At 47.3% G+C, this 19029-nt stretch overlaps 1 protein-coding gene across 1 annotated transcript in view; it reads left to right on the forward strand.

The window, feature by feature from the left end:
• The first annotated feature begins 1518 nt into the window (after positions 1-1518).
• The window catches only part of LOC140387187 (cortexin domain-containing 1 protein), a 110726-nt gene continuing 93215 nt past the window's right edge, over positions 1519-19029 (forward strand). The window contains exon 1 of the mRNA XM_072470169.1: positions 1519-1976. The gene's annotated coding sequence lies outside the window, so the exon portion shown is untranslated. The remainder of the gene's footprint in view (positions 1977-19029) is intronic.

The raw sequence follows: 19029 nt of genomic DNA on the forward strand, positions 1-19029 counted from the left end.
TGTGCTGAGGGATGCACTAAAGCTTCGGGCAGTCACCGCAGAGGCGCAATGGGGGAAGGTCACTGCCAAAGGCTGAAAGGGGCACTGAGGGGACTGGAACTGTACAGAGAACCCCTTTGGGCTGTATACAGTGAATGTTACATCTATCACAATTGTATTGAAGCACTTCAGTGTGCAGCATGATCTACATAGCCTACTTAAATATATTTGCACCATTTGTAATGACCATTCTGAAATGTCTGTTAAGTTTCTTTGACTCTATTGAAGCTCCTCGGAGTGCAACAGGATTTTCTAGACAACTTGAATATTATTGCACTATGTGATGGTCATTTTGAAACGTCTGCAACGTTCTTTAAGGGTATTTTATGAATAAAGTAAACTTTTGCAAATATATATATATATTGACGCTGCATTATTCCATGTGGAGAATGGAAGACGTGTGCAGGATTGTTCCCAGGTTCATGACTACTGACAACAGGCATAAACTGGGAAAGTCTTGGCTGCTGCGTTTGCATCGTCCCAGGCAGGAACCACGGGCGTCATTCTCCGACCCCCCGCCGGGTCGGAGAATCGCCGGGGGCTGGTGTGAATCCCGCCCCCGCCGGTTGCCGAAGACACCGGCACCGGATATTCGGCGGGGGCGGGAATCGCGGCGCGCCGGTTGGCGGGCCACCCCCCGCGATTCTCCGGCCCGGATGGGCCGAAGTCCCCGCCGATAAATTGCCTGTCCCGCCGGCGTGGATTAAACCACCTTTTGAACGGCGGGACAAGACGGCGTGGGCGGGCTCCAGGGTCCTGGGGGGGCGCAGGGCAATCTGGCCCCGGGGGGTGCCCCCACGGTGGCCTGGCCCGCGATCGGGGCCCACCGATCCGCGGGTGGGCCTGTGCCGTGGGGGCACTCTTTCCCTTCCGCCTCCGCCACAGTCTCCACCATGGCGGAGGCGGAAAAGACTCCCTCCATTGCGCATGCGTGGGAAACTGTCAGCGGCCGCTGACGCTCCCGCGCATGCGCCGCCCCGAGATGTTATTTCCGCGCCAGCTGGCGGGGCAACAAAGGCCATTTCCGCCAGCTGGCGGGGCGGAAATTCCTCCGGCGTCGGCCTAGCCCCTCAATGTTGGGGCTCGGCCCCCAAAGATGCGGAGCATTCCGCACCTTTGGGGCGGCGCGATGCCCGTCTGATTGGCACCGTTTTGGGCGCCAGTCGGCGGACATCGCGCCGTTTCGGGAGAATTCCGCCCCACAAGTGGACCCTCCACAGCCAGTTCACACGGGTACCCAGAGGCTGCTCTGGGGGTTACCAGTCCAGTGACAATGCCACTGTGCCACTCTGCCTCCCTCCGCGGTTGTGACCAAAACTCCACCTCGTGTTTGAAAACGAGCCCTCCTACTCCTGAACTCGCCCCTTTGCCACGGCGAAGCGAGGCCGCGGGCGTCCAACCGCAGTTTAAATCAGTGGAGCATTTTCCCCGGTGCTCGCAAACTGACACCAGTCACTGGAAGGTTGGCGCCAAAGGAAAAGTCGAGCTGATGGCTTGGCCAGCTGCCAGTGGGATGCACCTTATTCATTTAGACATCCAGGAAATGAGAATCTGTCCAAGCTTTTTGAACTGACTGTGGGTTTTATTGTGTGTGTGTGTGGACTATTTACTTCTGGTAAGACAGCAACAACGTTAATGTCCTGCTCTTAGTGACACTCTCAGAATGCTGCTCCTTGTCTTATTCCAGGAAGAGCCGATGAGGAGGGTATTCTCTGACCTGTAGGCAGTGAGCGTTGACACAATGTTGGAAGCCGCTCCCGCTCCCCGTGCTTACCCCAGCAGATACAGACATGGATAGGTCGATGTGGAACTGCAGCCGAGCAGACAGCAAGAGAGGTGCCAGGTGCCTGAATGAATGAGCGAACACCGTCGCTTTGGACGCAGCATGAGGCGCTGGAAAGGAGGGTCGGTGCGCAGTGCACACAGGAGGCAATGCAGTAAGTGGCAATGGGAAATAACGAGCAAGTTTAACCCAGTTCCCGTGGTCAAGGTTTAACCTGGTCAGTACCACCTCCCCCGCCCCCCCCCCCCCCCGAGAATGAGCAGCCCCTGTCTACTCTGTGTGTGTGTGCATTGAAGATGAATCATTTAAGGGTGCACTGATTATTTGATTCTCATATTTGCAGTCACAGATAAACTTTTATATTCCAATTTCTGGGTTTTTTTTTCCAATTGGGACGTATTTTCCAATTGAGGCGGCGGAATTTATGAATAATTAATATTTCGGGTGCATCCTAGATTGTTCCGCTGTTTTTGTTTTGCCCGATCTACCGCAGTGATGATAGTTTCTTGACTTGTCATGTTGCAGAGTTTTAAAGTTGTCCCGGTAAAGCGTGGAGCTCTGAATTCCCCCCATTCTCTCCTGCAAGTTATTGGTAAGAATTGAAAGCCGTCACTATCCGTTTGAAATCTGGCTCTGTGTTTGTCCTCACGCAACATGCGTCGTTTAACAAAGAATTCAAAAGGAGAGCGGTAAAGGTTTGACCTTCCCCAAAGCTTGATGAAGAGCCCCAGCATGTTGGAGGATTTCTGTCTCTCCTGACATTCTCCAAGACAGCGGGAGAGAGAGAGAGACCAATGGCACCCGAATGGACCTTCGACACGACACACCACACCCAACAGACATTTCTGTGCTCCTCATTATCTGACCATCGATTTTTATTTAGCAGAGGGCTAGAGGGCAACGGGATAATTGGCCTGTAAAGAAGTAATAAGAACATATTTATTAAGTGGTGGATGGGAGATGTTGTGGGTTTTATAATGGAACTCAGAAGGGAAACAGACCAGGCAGGAATGATTTCAGACTGGTTCTCCAGTGGTTTAAACATAAACTTCAGGAATCAAGTGAGAAACAACCCCAAAATGAATCTTGTTTTCCAGCATAGTCTGCATTGAATATTTTCATTTCCAATTGGCAAATGGGAGGTGAGTAATCAATATTTTTTAAAAAATTGTTTTAAATTTTTTTTAAAAAATTCTCCTTTTTCACATTTTCTCCCACATTTACACCCATAAACAATAATCAACAAGATATGTCAATCCCCATAATACAACGATCCCATCCGCCCACCAACCTCCAAAACTCAACCCGGTTGTTTACATAAACAAATGACAAAAAGGAATCAGGGATTACCCGTAGTCACCCTTAATCTACACAGCTCCCCACCCCCACACACCCCCACCCACCCCCCCAACCAACGCCGCCCAGCCTCTGAGAGAGTACCGTCCATGATACCCCAGATTTGTACCCCTCCCCAAGTCTCCAGCTCCTCCCGTCCACTGCCTCTTGCAAAACTCCTCCTCCCAACCTCAGTTCCTTCCCCCCAACTTTCCACCCCGGCTAGACCACTCGGACCCTGTTCTGCCAGGCTCCGATGGCCGCAGCCCCTCCCCCCACCTCACTCCCGTTTACTGGCCGGCTTAAACCGGCCTGCGTGGAGGCCCCCGCCCGGGTCCCTTTCCCCCTTGCCCGGCCCTAGGAAAGCCCAAAGATCCCCTTTTAGCACACAAACCCCGCATATCCACCTACACCCCAAAGAGCCCTCATTTTGAGTGAAAGTCCCGTCCCTTCCCTTGTCCAAATATATACAACATTGGCTCCTTTAGCCTCTACACCCGCGCGCAGTGAAACAAAAAAGAAGAAAATACAGTCATGAAGTTACATCGGCACATGGCCATTCCTCAATTTGTCAGTTCTGCCACAGTCCTTCTGCCTTCGCAAACTCCTCCGCTGCTTCCGCCGTTCCAAAATAAAATGCCACACTGCAACTTGCTAACGTACAGTGCCCTCTTCACCCGGTTGAAGGCAGCCCGCCTCCTCGCCAGCTCCACCGTAAAGTCCTGGTATACACGGATACCAGCTCCAGCCCACTGCACCACCCGCTTCTGCTTGGCCCAGCTCAGGACCTTCTCCTTCACACTGTACCTACGGAAGCACAGAGTCACTGCCCTTGGCGGCTCACTCGCCTTTGGTACAGGTCTCCACGACCGATGAGCCCGATCCAGCTCATATCGGGAGGGATCCTTCCCCCTCCCCAAATAGTTTTGCCAGCATCGCGGCAAAATTCTCAGTCGGCTTCGGTACTTCAAATCCTTCGGGCAGCCCCACAATCCTCAAATTCTGTCGCCTGGATTTGTTTTCCAGGTCTTCAATTTTTCCTCGCAGATCCTTTTTAGTGTCCATCACCTTCCGCATCTCCTTCCCCATCGAGGCAAGTTGATCACCGTGCTGCAATAACGTCTCCTCCACTTCCTTCAGCGCCTCCCCTTGCTCTCGTACCTCCGCCACTGCGCTCGCCACCGCCGTCATCACCGGGGAAACCGCCTCCTCCACCAGCGCACTCAAAACCTCCCTCATCTCCTTCCTCACCGTCTCTATGCATTTCGCAATCTGCGCCAACGGCTTTTGGAATTCCGCAGCCATCACCTTAGTTATTTCTTCAGCCGTAAGCAGTGCGGCCTCCCCTGGTGCTCCAGCCTCCATTTTCTTTGCTGACCTCGCGGTGACCTTTCCACTCCCCAACGGACTTTCAGCCGCTTTTTTCACGGCCGTTTTTTTGCTGATTTTTGACATCCTTCTTCTCTGTGCGCTGTCTCCCGACTTTTACTGCCGTCGCTGGCCCTAGGACCGGGCGTTACTCCCCGACAATGCCGTTCCCGAACGGGAGCCCTCCAACGCGCGGCTGCCTCCCGCCCGCCGTCACCGGAAGCATCATTATTTAAAGTTGAAGAGATGGGAGGCCAACTCTAGAATTGGGAAACAACTGAATTCTTGGTCAGTTATTTTAATGGGATACTTTGTGCTCCTAAGTTTTGCGAGCTGTTGGCTAGTTTTCACCTCCAAAAATCCAGATTGGCAAATCGTTCCGGACGGCGGTAATCCCTCATTCCCAAGTTAGAAAATCCAAGTGGATTTGGATAAAAGGGGAGAGCCACCTTCAAGGTCCAGCTGAGTCTTTGAAATGTCAATACTGAATTGATGCTGCCCACCAAACTGAGAAATTCCTTCTGCCCTTTCCCCCAAGTGACTTGTAAAGGTTTCAGAAGAGCCCTTCGTTATTCCTGACTCTGATGGTGGAAAATGTTGTCCAGCCTGAGGTCTGTCTTCTCCATAATTATTACCAAGCCAGAGTTACAAAGAACGGGCCACCTTCACTGGTGCACCATCATTGGCCCCTCTGCAAACAGTGAATCCAACCTTGTTAGACTTGAGAAGATGTTGCAGGCTTAACGATTGCATAAACAGTCTGTGCTCAATTTTATTGACCTATGGAATATTTAATCCTAAACGTATGACAAAATATTAACAAGGCTGTCAAATCGCATTTATCACAAATTCATTTCTCTCACTGTCTCATGATGTGCCTACTTCCATGTACAATTCTCAGGCAAATGTGTTAAGTTAGTACACTGCCTCCTGGCCTATTTCCTGAGTCGGATACCGTGAGCCTATAGCAGTACCTCTCCAATTCCAATCGATATGGATAACACCATTGGATTGCAATGCTTCCACCTGGTGACTTGCCAGCATCTTCTCAAGGACCATTTCAAGTGGGCAAGAAATGCTGGGCTTGCTATCAGTGCCATGAATACATTTAAAAAATGAATCTTCCTTTTGGTCTCTGTTATAGAATCATAGGAAAGTCCAACACAAAAGGTCATTCTGACTGTGTTGATTGTTTACTCTGTTGATCAGCCCAGTTGGGTTAGGGATCTGCACCACATTGTGAGCCTGTGTGATGTTAGGTATGTAGTCCATGCATCCCCAAAACTGACGGATCACATCAAGCATAATTTCCCTTCCACTGTTCGCAATGGGCAAATACAGACCACCAGCTCGTGCCTCCAAAACACAAAATGCACTGTCAGACATTAGATGTGATTTCACAATTGGACAACATTTGCTAAATAATCCTCAGTGTGCTAAAAAAATACCCCGTTGACCAATTTAAGATTGACAGTCGGGCTTGCAGTGTGGTGCATTTGTATGTGCTGGAAGCTACATGTATTAATACACAGGTTCCTGGTCCTGGCAGACAGAAATAACATGTACACACATTGCACCTGTTGCAGCTAAACAAAATAAGTATAGCCATTCCTTATTCCACAGGATAATGTCTTGACCAATCAGAATCAAGCCACCTGTTTTAAATTTCAAACAATGCTCGGCAGTTAACTATTCGATCATCAACAACTGGTGCATTATCCAGGGTAATGCCTCTAGCAATCAGAGTCCACTCGCCAACCAATTAACATTCTCTTCTCAAACAATCAAAATTTACTGATTTACCTTACCTGGTATTCTCGCCAGTGTCCTGATGAGTGCAAGATGAAAAACTTTGACAAATATGTCCGTTATTTCAGCAACACTCAGGTTTTGTACGACCATATGCCTACTGTAAATTTATTAAGCAAATTGCAACACTGAGTGCCCTGTCACTCGCCATTTTATCTCCCATGCCACTCTAACATCTCAATCTTTGGTTTCCTACACTCTTCCAATACAGCTCCTCATGAACTTGGCACATGAAACGCTGAGTGGTCTGCGCTCCCTACAAGTTGGATTTTAGGCTTTGTTATTGAATGCTGATAACATCAAAAGACAACTTTAGTACACACTACTTTTATTAACAATATTTTTTATTAGTTATTTACATTTTATTGGTAACAAGCTTGTTACACCAGTATTTACCCACACCTGAAGCAAGAATAGGAAATATAAAGTACAAAATGCAAGGGGTCCATTGAGAATGTACCATGCAGAGTAAAATGTGAATTGAGATCAAAAATACATATTTGGGGGACCTTTTTGCTTTAGGCCTCCGGTGTTCCAGCACCCGATCGCCCTGTTCGGCTGTTTATGTGTGGCTCCCTGGTATTAAAACATTCCAGGGGCTTGTTGGTGGTGACCCACGTGTGCTCCTAGTTATTGTTTTGGAAAATCTTTCCTGGGCTTTTCTCCTCTCTCCGATGCTCTTTTGGTCCTCCAGCCTGTTTCCCTCTGTATTGAGTTGTTTCCTCCGGTCCTCTTTCTCTGGTTCTTTTTCCTCCCTTCCCACTTTCTTCTCTCCCCCCCCCCCCCCCCCACGCCACGTTTACCCCCCCCCCCCACTTGCTCCCCCCTGTTCCTCCTCTCACTCTACTCCCCCCCCCCCCCCCCTCCCCCCTCTCTATACTTTTCCTTCTTGGTCTGTTTCAGTCTCCCCTTCTTCCTCTATTGGTTGCTGGCTATGAACAGGTCACTGAACTGGTCGGTGAATTGCTTCCAGGTATTTTGGAAGCCCTCTTCCAATCCCCTGATGCTGAATTTTATTTTTCCAATTTGAGGGATTCAACTCGGTCAGAAAGCCAGTCCGGAGTCTTAGGTGACCCTGCTGATCTCCAGCTGAGCAGGATTCATCTACAAATTTGCTGATGAGACAACCATAGTGGGCCGGATCTCGAATAACGAAGTCAGAATACAGGAGGGAGATAGAGAATCTAGTGGAGTGGTGCAGCGACAACAATCTCTCCCTCAATGCCAGCAAAACTAAAGAGCTGGTCATTGACTTCAGGAAGCAAAGTACTGTACACACCCTTGTCAGCATCAACGGGGCCGAGGTGGAGATGGTTAGCAGCTTCAAATTCCTGGGGTACACATCTCCAAAAATCTGTCCTGATCCACCCACGTCGACGCTACCACCAAGAAAGCACAACAGCACCTATACTTCCTCAGGAAACTAAGGAAATTCGGCATGTCCACATTAACTCTTACCAACTTTTACAGATGCACCATAGAAAGCATCCTATCGGGCTGCATCACAGCCTGGTATGGCAACTGCTCGGCCCAAGACCACAAGAAACTTCAGAGAGTTGTGAACACAGCCCAGTCCATCATATGAACCTGCCTCCCATCCATTGACTTCATCTACACCTCCCACTGCCTGGGGAAAGCAGACAGCAGAATCAAAGACCCCTCCCACCCGGCTTACTCAGTCTTCCAACTCCTTCCATCGGGCAGGAGACACAAAAGTCTGAGAACACGCACAAACAGACTCAAAAATAGCTTCTTCCCCGCTGTTACCAGACTCCTAAATGACCCTCTTATGGACTGACCTGATTAACACTATACCCCTGTATGCTTCACCCGATGCCGGTGTTATGTAGTTACATTGTGTACTTTGTGTTGCCCTATTATGTATTTTCTTTTCTTTTCATGTACTTAATGATCTGTTGAGCTGCTCACAGAAAAATACTTGTCACGTGTACAGAGGTACAGTGAAAATAAACAAAATCAAAATCCAATCCAGATTCTGCGGCAGGCAATCAGGGAGGCAAAGGCTAGGGCATCTGCCACTCTACCTGTGAAGAGCTCTGGCTGTTCTGAGACCCTGAAGACCGCCACATTTGGGCATGGCTCCATCCTCACCTTGGATATGGATTCGGAAAAGGCGGTCCAGTACCTGACAAGTCTGGGACATGACCAGAACATATGGGCATGGTTAGACGGGCCTCCCTAGCACCATTCGCATATGTCCTCCACCTCCGGGAAGAGCCCATACATGCATGTTCTGGTCAAGTGCTCCCTGTAAACTACATTCAGCCCTGCGCATGAGGCGGTGAGGCTTACTCTGTGCAGCGCCTCGATCCAGAATCATCCCCCATTTCTACGTCCAGTTCTTCCCCCCATTTTTCCCTTGTCTCATCCAGTGGTGACCTTATTTCCTACAGTAGTCGTGCGTACATGTTGGTGCAGTTATTGTCCCCTAGTTTGCCCGCGGTCAGAAGGCTGTCCAGCAGAGAGTGTCGTGGAATGGTTTGTGATGCAGAGCAAGGCCAGCAACGTGGATTCAATTCCCATACCGGCTGAGATTATTCATTAAGGCCCCACCTTCTCAACCTTGCCCCTCGCCTGAGGTGTGGTAATCCTCATGGTCCCTCACCATGGCAGCACTCCCACCTCCGCCAACAAAAAACTCAACAAGCCCAGTGGTGGTAGCAACCCTGAGAACCTGGAACCAAATGAGGCAGCACTTTGGTCTGACCGAGGTATCTACCATGGCCGGCCATGCTCAACGCCATCTTTAAGAGGTGGAGACAGGACGGGGGGCACTGGTTCAGGACTTTTACATGGGAGACAGACTAGCGACCTGAGAGGAGCCGACGGAGAGACTGGAACTACCAAACGGGAACGAACTCTGACATTTGCAGGTCAAAACTTTCTCCGCAAGGAGACGACAACGTACCCCATATGGGGAAGAGGTGGGGGACACACACACCGAAAAAGAACAACTTGTAAATTGTAATCGTCGCACCTTTCTTGAAGGAGTGTACAGTGTATAGAATGTAAAAACTTTAATATAAATATTTCAAAATTTAAAAAAATACAATGCAATCAAGTGGCACTTGTCAGCAGTGACCTGTTCATTGACACTCAGTGTGGGCGGTACGGTGGTACAGTGGTTAGCACTTCAGCCTCACAGAACCAGAGACCCGGGTTCAATTCCGGCCTTGGGTGACTGCGTGGAGTTTGACGGTCTCCCCGTGTCTGCTTTTCCTCCAGGTTCTCCTGTTCCTCCCACAGTCCAAAGATGTGCAGGTTAGGTGTGGTTACAGGGATATGGTAGAGCAGTGGACCTAGATAGGGTGCGCTTTTAGAGGGTCTGTGCAGATTGGATGGGCCGAATGGCCCATCGAAGTGAGGTGAGAGTGACTACCCTTGCCATCAAGGCAGCATTTGACCAAGTGTGGCATCAAGGAGCCCTAGCACCTGGAGTCAATGGGAATCAGGGAGGGGGCGACCTTCTGCTGGTTGAAGTCACAAAGGAAGATGTTTGTGGTTGTTGGAGGTCAATCATCTCACTTTCAGGACTTCACAGCAGGAGTTCCTCAGGATAGTATCCTAGGCCCAACCATTTTCAGCTGCTTCATCAATGACCACCCTTCCTTCCATCATAAGGTCAGAAGTGGGGATGTTCGCAGATGTCTGCATGATGTTCAGCAGCATTTGCGACTCCTCAGATAATGAAGCAGTCCATGTCCAAATGCAGCAAGCCCTGGATAATATCCAGATTTGGGCTGACAAGTGGTAAGTAACATTTGCGCCACACAACTGCCAGGCAATGACCATCTCCAAGAAGAGAGAATTTAACCATTGCACCTTAACATTGAATGGATTACCATCATTGAATCCCCAACTATCAACATCTTGGGATTACCATTGACCAGAAACTGAACTGGACTAGCCATATAAATACTGTGACGACAAGAGCAGGTCAGAGGCTAGGAATCCCGTGGCGAGCAACCCACCTCCTGACTCCCTAAAGCCTGTCCACCATGTACAGGACCCAAGTCGGGAGTGTAATGGAATACTCTCCACTTGCCTGGATGAGTGCAGCCCCAACAACTTTCAAGGAGCTCGACACCATTCAGGACAAAGCAGTCCAATTGACTGGCACCCCATCCAATAGCATTTGCTTCCTCTACCACTGACACACAGTGCCAATAGTGTGTACCATGTTCAAGATGCGCTGCAGGAACTCAGCAAGTTTCCTTAGGCAGCACCTTCCAAACCCATGACCATTACCACCTAGAAGGGCAAGGGCAGCAGGCACATGTGAACACCACCATCTGGAAGTTCCCCTCCAAGCCGCACAGCATCCTTACTTGGAAATATTTCACTGTTCCTTTACTGTCACTGGGTCAAAATCCTGGAACTCCCTCCGCAACAGCAATGTTGGTGTATCTACACCACATGGACCGCTACGATTCAAGAAGACAATTCACCACCACTTACTCAAGGGAAATTAGGGATGGGCAATAAATGCTGGCGTAGCCAGCAATGCCCACATCCCGTAAATGAACTTTTTTTAAAGTTGGTAGAAATGTGATTCAGGAGAACTCAGTTTGAGCTGATTGTGAAACGTTGGAATCAACTATTCTACGAGAGAGAAGCTGCATTTACACAATGCCTTGCACCTTCACCAGATGTGCCTGCGTATCTTCCTGTGTTCTCACTGTGGTAATGTTGGTAATACAGCAGTCACGTGTGCGCAGCAAGATCTCACAAGCATGACACGTTAACCCATATTAGTGATGTTGGTTGAGGGATATTTGTACTCAAGGGCAATTGTACTGCTCGTTTTTAATCGTGCGTTGAGCTATTTTATGTTGACTTTAGTAGGCAGATAGGGTGAATGCTTTGTGAGAATGACAGCACCGCCAATGGTGCAGCATTCCCTCAGTCCACACTGGGCGTCAATTTGGATTAAATACTGAGAACTTTGGAATGGTGCTTGAACCCACAAACGTCTGACAGGCGAGAGGTCTGCCCATGTGCCACAGCTTGAGCTTTGCTGAATGTTTTTCTTGAATGATTTTTTAACCCGATGACAATACTTAAAAGTGTAAAAGTTGTGAAGGGGGATTTGAGAAATGGGACCTTTTTTTTGCGAGAGTTGAAAATTAAATATCTTCAAGATTATGAAAGGGTTGGAATGTTAAACTTTCCAAATAAGCTATTCTTGTGGCAGAGGCCATTAGAATTTCTTTTGGAAGGGAATATGTTTTGTTTAAAAGTGTGACATTGAAAGTTATTTGGAGTGTCTAAAAGACTGGGGTTACATTATACAGGAGACGGCTCATGAGGCACAGAGTCTGTTTTTGTGCTGTACTCTGTGATTCTATTTTCATTCCTTCTTCTGAAGGTGGCAAATATTTCAGGAGTTTCAACACCCACTGAAGTGCAGTCAGCTGTTGATAAATGTAATTTTGTGACTGGCGAGTGGAATTAATATTTATTGTACTCATTCAGGTCTGAGGACATTCCTGATTTAAATAGAAACAGTGTGATGGCTGTTACTAATGTTTGTACGCTACTGGCTGAGAAAAACCCAGAGAACAAGTAGATTGGCCTTACCTTGTACAGGGTTCGTTTCTTCTGCTCAGTCAAGAGGTTCAAAGCCCACTCTGGTCTTTGAGTGCATAAGATGCTTGTGGTGTTTGTCCCCTTTGTGGGACGTTCTGCTGAGAGGGTCACGTGTTCCTGGTAACCAATCAGGGACCAGGGTGGGGGATCACCTTGGCAAGTGTGGGTTTCTGTATCAGGTTGATTCGGGAAGCTGACTTGCAGCCACGAGGCTGGAAGCCTCTGTATTAATAAACATTGCAGTTGTTATTTACCTAACTGGTGAATGTGAATCATTACATTGGCGATGAGGATACTTAAAAAATTGGCCCAAGGTTGTGCGTATCATGTCACGTTGCAGTTCAGTCCAAGTTGAGAAACAGCAGAGTGTTTGTAGATATGCCCTTATTCGGATGGACAGATCCTTTTGACGCCTCTGTGGAGGATTGGACACAATACATTGAACGTTTGGTCTACTTTTTTCAAGCCAACAAAACAGAGGAGAAAGGCAAGCCTTCTGAGAGCGTGTGGGATCCAGGTCTACAATTTAATTTGTAGCCTTACATCCCCAAGCATGACCGACTCCAAGTCATTCACTGAGATAGTTGAATTGGTGAAATCACACTACCACTCGAAGCCATCGGTAATATTGCAGTGATTTAAGTTTAACTCAACCGGGAAAGCTCCTGGGGAAACTATTGCAATGTATATTACCAAGTTCAGACAGATAGCAGAGCACAGTGACTTTGGAGCTACTCTCACTGAAATGCTGCGGGACTGTTTAGTCTGCGGGGTAAATAATGAGGCCATCCAAAGGAAGCTTTTAGCAGAGGCAGATATAAATTTTAAGAAGGCGCTGGAGATAGCGTTGACAATGGAGAGTGCTGAGAAGGGCGCACATCAACTTGAGAGTGCGCAAAATAGCACCATCCGCCAGTTAGGATGGGAAGCTACAGTCAACAGTAGCACCAAAATGCAGATGTGATTTTAAAACGGGAAGCAAGTGCAGCCACACGAAGATTTAAAAGAGCCAATCAATTGCCTACGATTGAAGTAGTGTTATCGTTGGGGGGGGGGGGGGGGGGGGTAATCACTCCCCTGAAGCCTGCAGAGTAGCCCCCATACTGCCATACTGTGATGCTTTTGATAAATGGGAGGCCCTTCAAAATGAAAATTAACACAGGAGCCTCTGCCATGGTGATAGGAGCACATGCTTTTCAATATTTACAAGGAGGAGTCTAGTCATTGAGTTTGAGGGGTACCTCAGCAAAACTAACAACTTACACAGGAGAAGCCGTCAAGATAGAAGGAATTACCACAGGACCTGGAATCTCTAAGCAGCAGTTCCCTCAGCTGCCAATATTAATAGTGCCAGGCCAAGGGCCAAGTCATTTGGGAGGTGATTGACTCAAGGTAATCAAGTTAAACTGGATGGAAGCCTTCCAAGTACAGGAAGAGGGGCTGCCCGAGTGAATGAAGAAGAATGAGAACGTCTTTTGCGACGAGTTAGGTAAAATAAATGTTCTCAGTCTAATACAAAGCTACATATGAGACACACATATCAGCAACTTGAGTTTGATGAGGCTTCCAGGGTTATGTTATGATAAACAAGCACAAAGATTTATTTCAGTAGATGTGCCTACCCTTTGGTGTGTCATGAACATTTGCTATTTTCCAGAGAAAAATGGAAAGTCTATCGCAAGGTCTTCCATGAGTCGTAGTATACCTGGATGTATTTTAATGACTGGATCATCAGAAGCTGAGCACCTAGTTAACTTAGAGGAGGTCCTAAATTAATTTCACGAGGCTGGAGTACTTTTCAATCCACTGAGATCGCCTATCTGGAGTATCGCATAGATGCACAAGGATTACACCCTCATGGAAGACAGGGTTAGAGCAATAAAGGAGGTACCGGCCCCCAGAAACACATCTGAGCTCAAGTCATTCGGCGGAATGGTAAATTATGGTGGGTGTTTTCTACCAAACCTGTTGACATTATTGGCCCCTTTGCCCTGCTACTAAAGAACGTTTGGAAGATGCACCAGATAGAAGGTTTTAACAGAGTAAAGCAATTGCTACATTCATCAGGTTTATTGGTGGATTTCAACCCTTCTAAGGAATTGGTGATAACCTGTGATGCCTCTCCATATGGCATTGATGCAGTGTTGATCCATAAGGTGAATGATAGATCTGAAAGACCTATAGAGTATGTCTTGACACCCCTCACAGAGGCTGAAAAAGGCTATTAACAGATTGAAAAAAATGGCTTGTTACTAGTATATGGGGTAAAGGAGCTCCACCAGTATATATATGGGAGGTAATTTACCATTCTTGAATCTATTTAAAGGAGATAAGGCTATTCCATCAATCACATTGGCAAGAATTCAGCATTGGGCATTAATTCTGTCTGCATTAGCCTGGAACACATATCGCGAATGCGGATGCACTTAGTCTCCTGCCTTTAACAGCGAGTGCAGCACCTCCCCCAGTACCGCAGGAAATTGTTATGGCATTGAATTTCTTATACTCATTTCCAGTTTTGGCACAGCAAGTCAAGTATCGGACCAGCAGGGATCCACTGTTGTCCAAAGTGCGGCACAGGTTACCAAAATGTTGGACCAGTGAGTCAGCTTCTGAAGAGATGAAACTATACTCTTTACAAAAGGATGAATTAAGTTGCGGAGATGGCTTCATACTTTGGGGAGCCAGAGTAGTACCAGAAAAAGAGTTGCTCCTAGCCAAATTGCCCTGGGCCCATCCAGGTATATCTAAGATGAAGATGCTAGCCAAGAATTATGTATGGTGGCCTGGCATTGACCTCGACATTGAGTGTCTGGTGAAGCACTGTGAACACCACCAATATAACAAACGTTGCCTGCTACATACAGCCCCACTGCACCCGGGCTGGTCATGGGTACGTATTCATATTGATTATGTGGGGGCGTTCTCGGGCACAATGTTTTTGCTCCTTGTTGATGCTCATTCAAAGTGGATGGAAGAGTTTGAGATTAAGACCACAGCGTCGCACTCCATAATTGAGAAATTAAGTCAGTGTTTTTCGACCCACGAGATACCTGAAGTCATTGTGATGGATAATGGAACAGCCTTCATGGCTGCTGAATTTCAGAATTTCACCTCCTTGGTATCAAGCACAGCAGGTTTGGGCCTTACCACCCAGAATCCAACAGACTGGCTGAAAGAGCAGTCTAAACCTTGTCGATGGGCCTTAAGAAGCAATCGTTGTGATCCCCCACCCTGGAGACCAGAATCTTACAACTCCTTCTGGGATATAGAAACACTCCGCACTCCCCAGTGGGAGTGTCGCCGGCAGAGTTGTTGATGGGCTGGTGTCTTTGGACCAGATTAAGCCCGGTGTTTCCGAATTTGCCGGGGAGGATAGAGGCCAGTCAGTGCAGTGAGAAGAAAAATCATGATTCAGGCAAATCAACAAGGCCGTTTTCAGTGCAGGAAGCCGTGTGTGTCAGAAATCTTGGAAACGGCTCGAGTCGGGTCCCAAGACGTGTTGTAGCAAAAACAGGGCCTTTGTCTTATGAAGTGGATGTACAAGGGGGAATCATCCGGAAGCATGTAGACCATTTACGAGGACGAGAGATTACTCAGCAGCCAGTGCTGCTACCTGAAAACACGTTGCCAACAGGAAACGTTGTTGACTTTCCAATCAGTGAAATACCGAGCCAGCCTGTGACAGGCGAGTTTGTCGTCCCCATGGAGACGGATGAAGCTGAGTTACCAGTACCCGAGGAGATTCCGGATATGGTGGTTTCTGCAGAAAGATCCCCAGCGGGACACCCCTGACAGAGGAATTACCCCACTCCTCTAGAAATCGGAAACCACCTGAAAGACTCAATTTATGATCAATTAATTGCATGTGTTTAATGTTATAATTATTGGGAACTAAGTGACTTAACTATTATCGATCCATAAAAGAATTTACAGGGGGAGGGATGTGGTGTTGTCTCCTTTAAGGGGTGATCTGCCAAGAGGGTCACGTGGCCTGGGTAATTAATCAAGAATAAGGGTGAGGATCACACTAGCGAGAGCGGGTTTCTCTCAGTTCGTCCTGGAATCTGACTCATAGCCATGAGGCTGAATGCCTCTGCATTGTAGTTATATGTGATTAACCATTGAAGTTGTTATTTACCTAACTGGTGAACGGGAAACATTCCAGTACTGAGGGGGGCCTGTATTAACAAAGGTGGCATTAAGTCATAGCCTTGCTGCCTACTCTTTAATTGTCCACGTCACTTGTAAATATGAAGTTTGATAGCCTGAAAGGAAGAGATGAAATTGGTAAATGGGCCTCCTACAGTCAAAACTTATTGGGGGTGGGCAGGAAGGTAGAGTTGCGGCCTCAATCAGATCAGTCATGATCTTATCAAATGGTGGAGCCCAGGTTCGAGGGGTCGAACGTCCTACTCATGCTCCTTGTGTACTTATGTACATCTGAACCCATCTGGAAATGCGCAAAAATGCCAGCAGAATATTCCACCAACTACGAGCCCTCATCATACCTGGATCCTGCAGTCAATTTCCAGCAGTTTTTCAAGGTCTACCCAGAGGCTATGGACCAATAAGGAACTTAGGGAAAGAAAAGCAGGTCCAGTCTCAACGTCAGAGATAAGCAGCTGTTATTAATGCGATGAAGCAAATCTGTGAGCAGACAAATGGTCACAATTCCAATTAATGTTCGGACAGGTTGAGGGCATAGCAGACGCAATGTTTCAGGAGGTAATGCTATGGTATGGAAATCTCTAACTCAGCACAGTGTTCTCTATCCGATAAAGGACGTGGCTTTTAATAAAGGAAATATCACAACCTTCAAATCTAATCTAACCCCAATAGCTGAGCACAGAAACTTTTACCAATCTGCAACTTCATGTCATTTTGCTTTGGTAGAGAAAATAAGGGGAGATCGTTCTGACGACGAGGAGGATATGTACAAAGAAGGTGCAGAATTGAGCTTTAAAGGAACAGGGAGGGGAAAGAAGAATTGTTTTCACTCTGAATTGTTATGATCTGGTATATTGTCTGGAATGAGGCAGTGGATCAGATTCAGTGATAACTTCCGAAAAGAAATGGGTGTTGTGCATGAAATGGACAGCTTTCAGGGCTGGTAGGAAACAGGAGAGAAGCTGAATTAATTGGATAGCTCGTTCAAAGGGCTGGTAGAGGCATGATGGGACGAATGGCCTCCTTCTACACTGTAAGGCAGTACAAATCTATGATCAGGTGAATTGTTTTGTTGCAGTTTTATTTTTTTGTCTTCTGCCTTTCCTGAAGATACTGACTCCAGCTGTGGTCTGGCTCTACACGCCTCTGCTACCTCACTCAAGTGTCAACACGGACAACCTATTCAAAGATGGGAGTCAGCATAAATTGTCCTCACCCGGCATCCAGACATGTGGCCTTTCCAACTGTGGTTGGTGGAGAGCAAGCTAGTTTTGTTGGTTTTCCTTCTGTTTGTTTTAGTTTTTCTCTTTTCTACAAAATAATCGGTGGAGCCTCAGGCACAGAACGATTGTTTATTGGCCAATATGTTGGGAGAGCGTAACTTCAGAGAAGAGAGGGCAGCACGGTGGCGCAGTGGGTTAGCCCTGCTGCCTCACGACGCCGAGGTCCCAGGTTCAATCCCGGCTCTGGGTCACTGTCCGTGTGGAGTTTGCACATTCTCCCCATGTCTGCGTGGGTTTCGCCCCCACAACCCAAAAGATGTGCAGGCTAGGTGGATTGGCCATGCTAAATTGCCCCTTAATTGGAAAAAATTAATTGGGTACTCTAAATTTATTAAAAAAGAAACTTCCGAGAAGAGGTCCTGGAACTGACTCTGCCCAATACATGAAATCAGGTAACATTTCTACAGCGCATGAGACGTAAGCATAGATATTGTTCACATTTGAGCAATATCAGGTTCAAACTTCACGTTAAACAAGTTGCATTGTGCGCCCAGGCAGAGTGAGTGTTATCGACCCTTCACCTTATGGATTCCTCCCCAACCTCCTTTCTTGGTGTTAGGCCCAAAGATGTGTCTGGTCCTTAGGTCAAGTTAGGAAAACATGTTGGGCAGGATTTTCTGGTCCCCCAGCCGTGTGTGTCTCGGCGGTGTGCCATTCGCTGGTGGTGGGATTCTCTACTCCCGCCATTTGTCAATGGGATTTCACATTGAAGCTACCACACGCCGCCGGGAAAAGCGTGGGCGGAGGGTGCGCTACTGGCGGGAAAAGAAAATTCTGATGGCCGGAGATTTTCAGCCGTCGTTAACCTTCATCCTGACTACTTGTAGATTATGGCTTAAGAAGAAGTTGTTAAGGTCACTGAGAGCCAGTTAAACTGGAAGCATGTTGCTTGACCCTAATTTTTATTAGTGTAGTTGGTGCCACATCATCTTTTAGTTGACATCGTGTAAAATGATCCTCTACTGCTTTAGTAGAAAATAAATTCAAAACCCCCTAGGAATAATTGTTGATTTCCCTAATCGATTGTTGTTAGTAAAGCCTAATCATTTGCCTCCCCACAACATGCTCAATCAGGGTGAGATGAACTTAACAGGAATTGGACCGGGGCACATCTGGTCTAAATTTGCTCCCAAAGTCAATGCGGGAAGGGTATGAAAGTTTTCATAAAGCACCCTTTGTGCTATTTATTTCTTGTCTTTCTTTTGGACTTCTAAGTTCTTTTCTCTCCGCCCACATTACCTTCGATGACACGTCAAAAGTACTTCATTGCTATAAAGTACCGCTTCACTCGTCCAGTGGTCAGGAAAGGTGCTAGCCAAATGCAAGGCTTTTTTCCAGGCCCTGGATAGTGTACATGTCTGAAGTTGCTCTAACAGGCTGAGAACAGAGGACACTTTAATCTGACCCAGAAGTAAAAATGTAAATCAAAAGCCTTTTAGTCCACGCTGATCGGCGGCACTTCCAGATGCTGTTTGATTAATGCAGAGTGTGTTTGAAATTCAGATGAGCATTTTCAGAATGCTTTAGAAGCTTCTGAGTTCTGATCACATTTTCCTAACGTATGGATGACATTAAGTAGATGGTAATGAGAACAGAAACAAACTTGCAAGACTAATGGATTTTGGAGAGACA

Source organism: Scyliorhinus torazame, chromosome 12 (genome assembly GCF_047496885.1).
Source record: "Scyliorhinus torazame isolate Kashiwa2021f chromosome 12, sScyTor2.1, whole genome shotgun sequence".
NCBI lineage: Eukaryota > Metazoa > Chordata > Chondrichthyes > Carcharhiniformes > Scyliorhinidae > Scyliorhinus > Scyliorhinus torazame.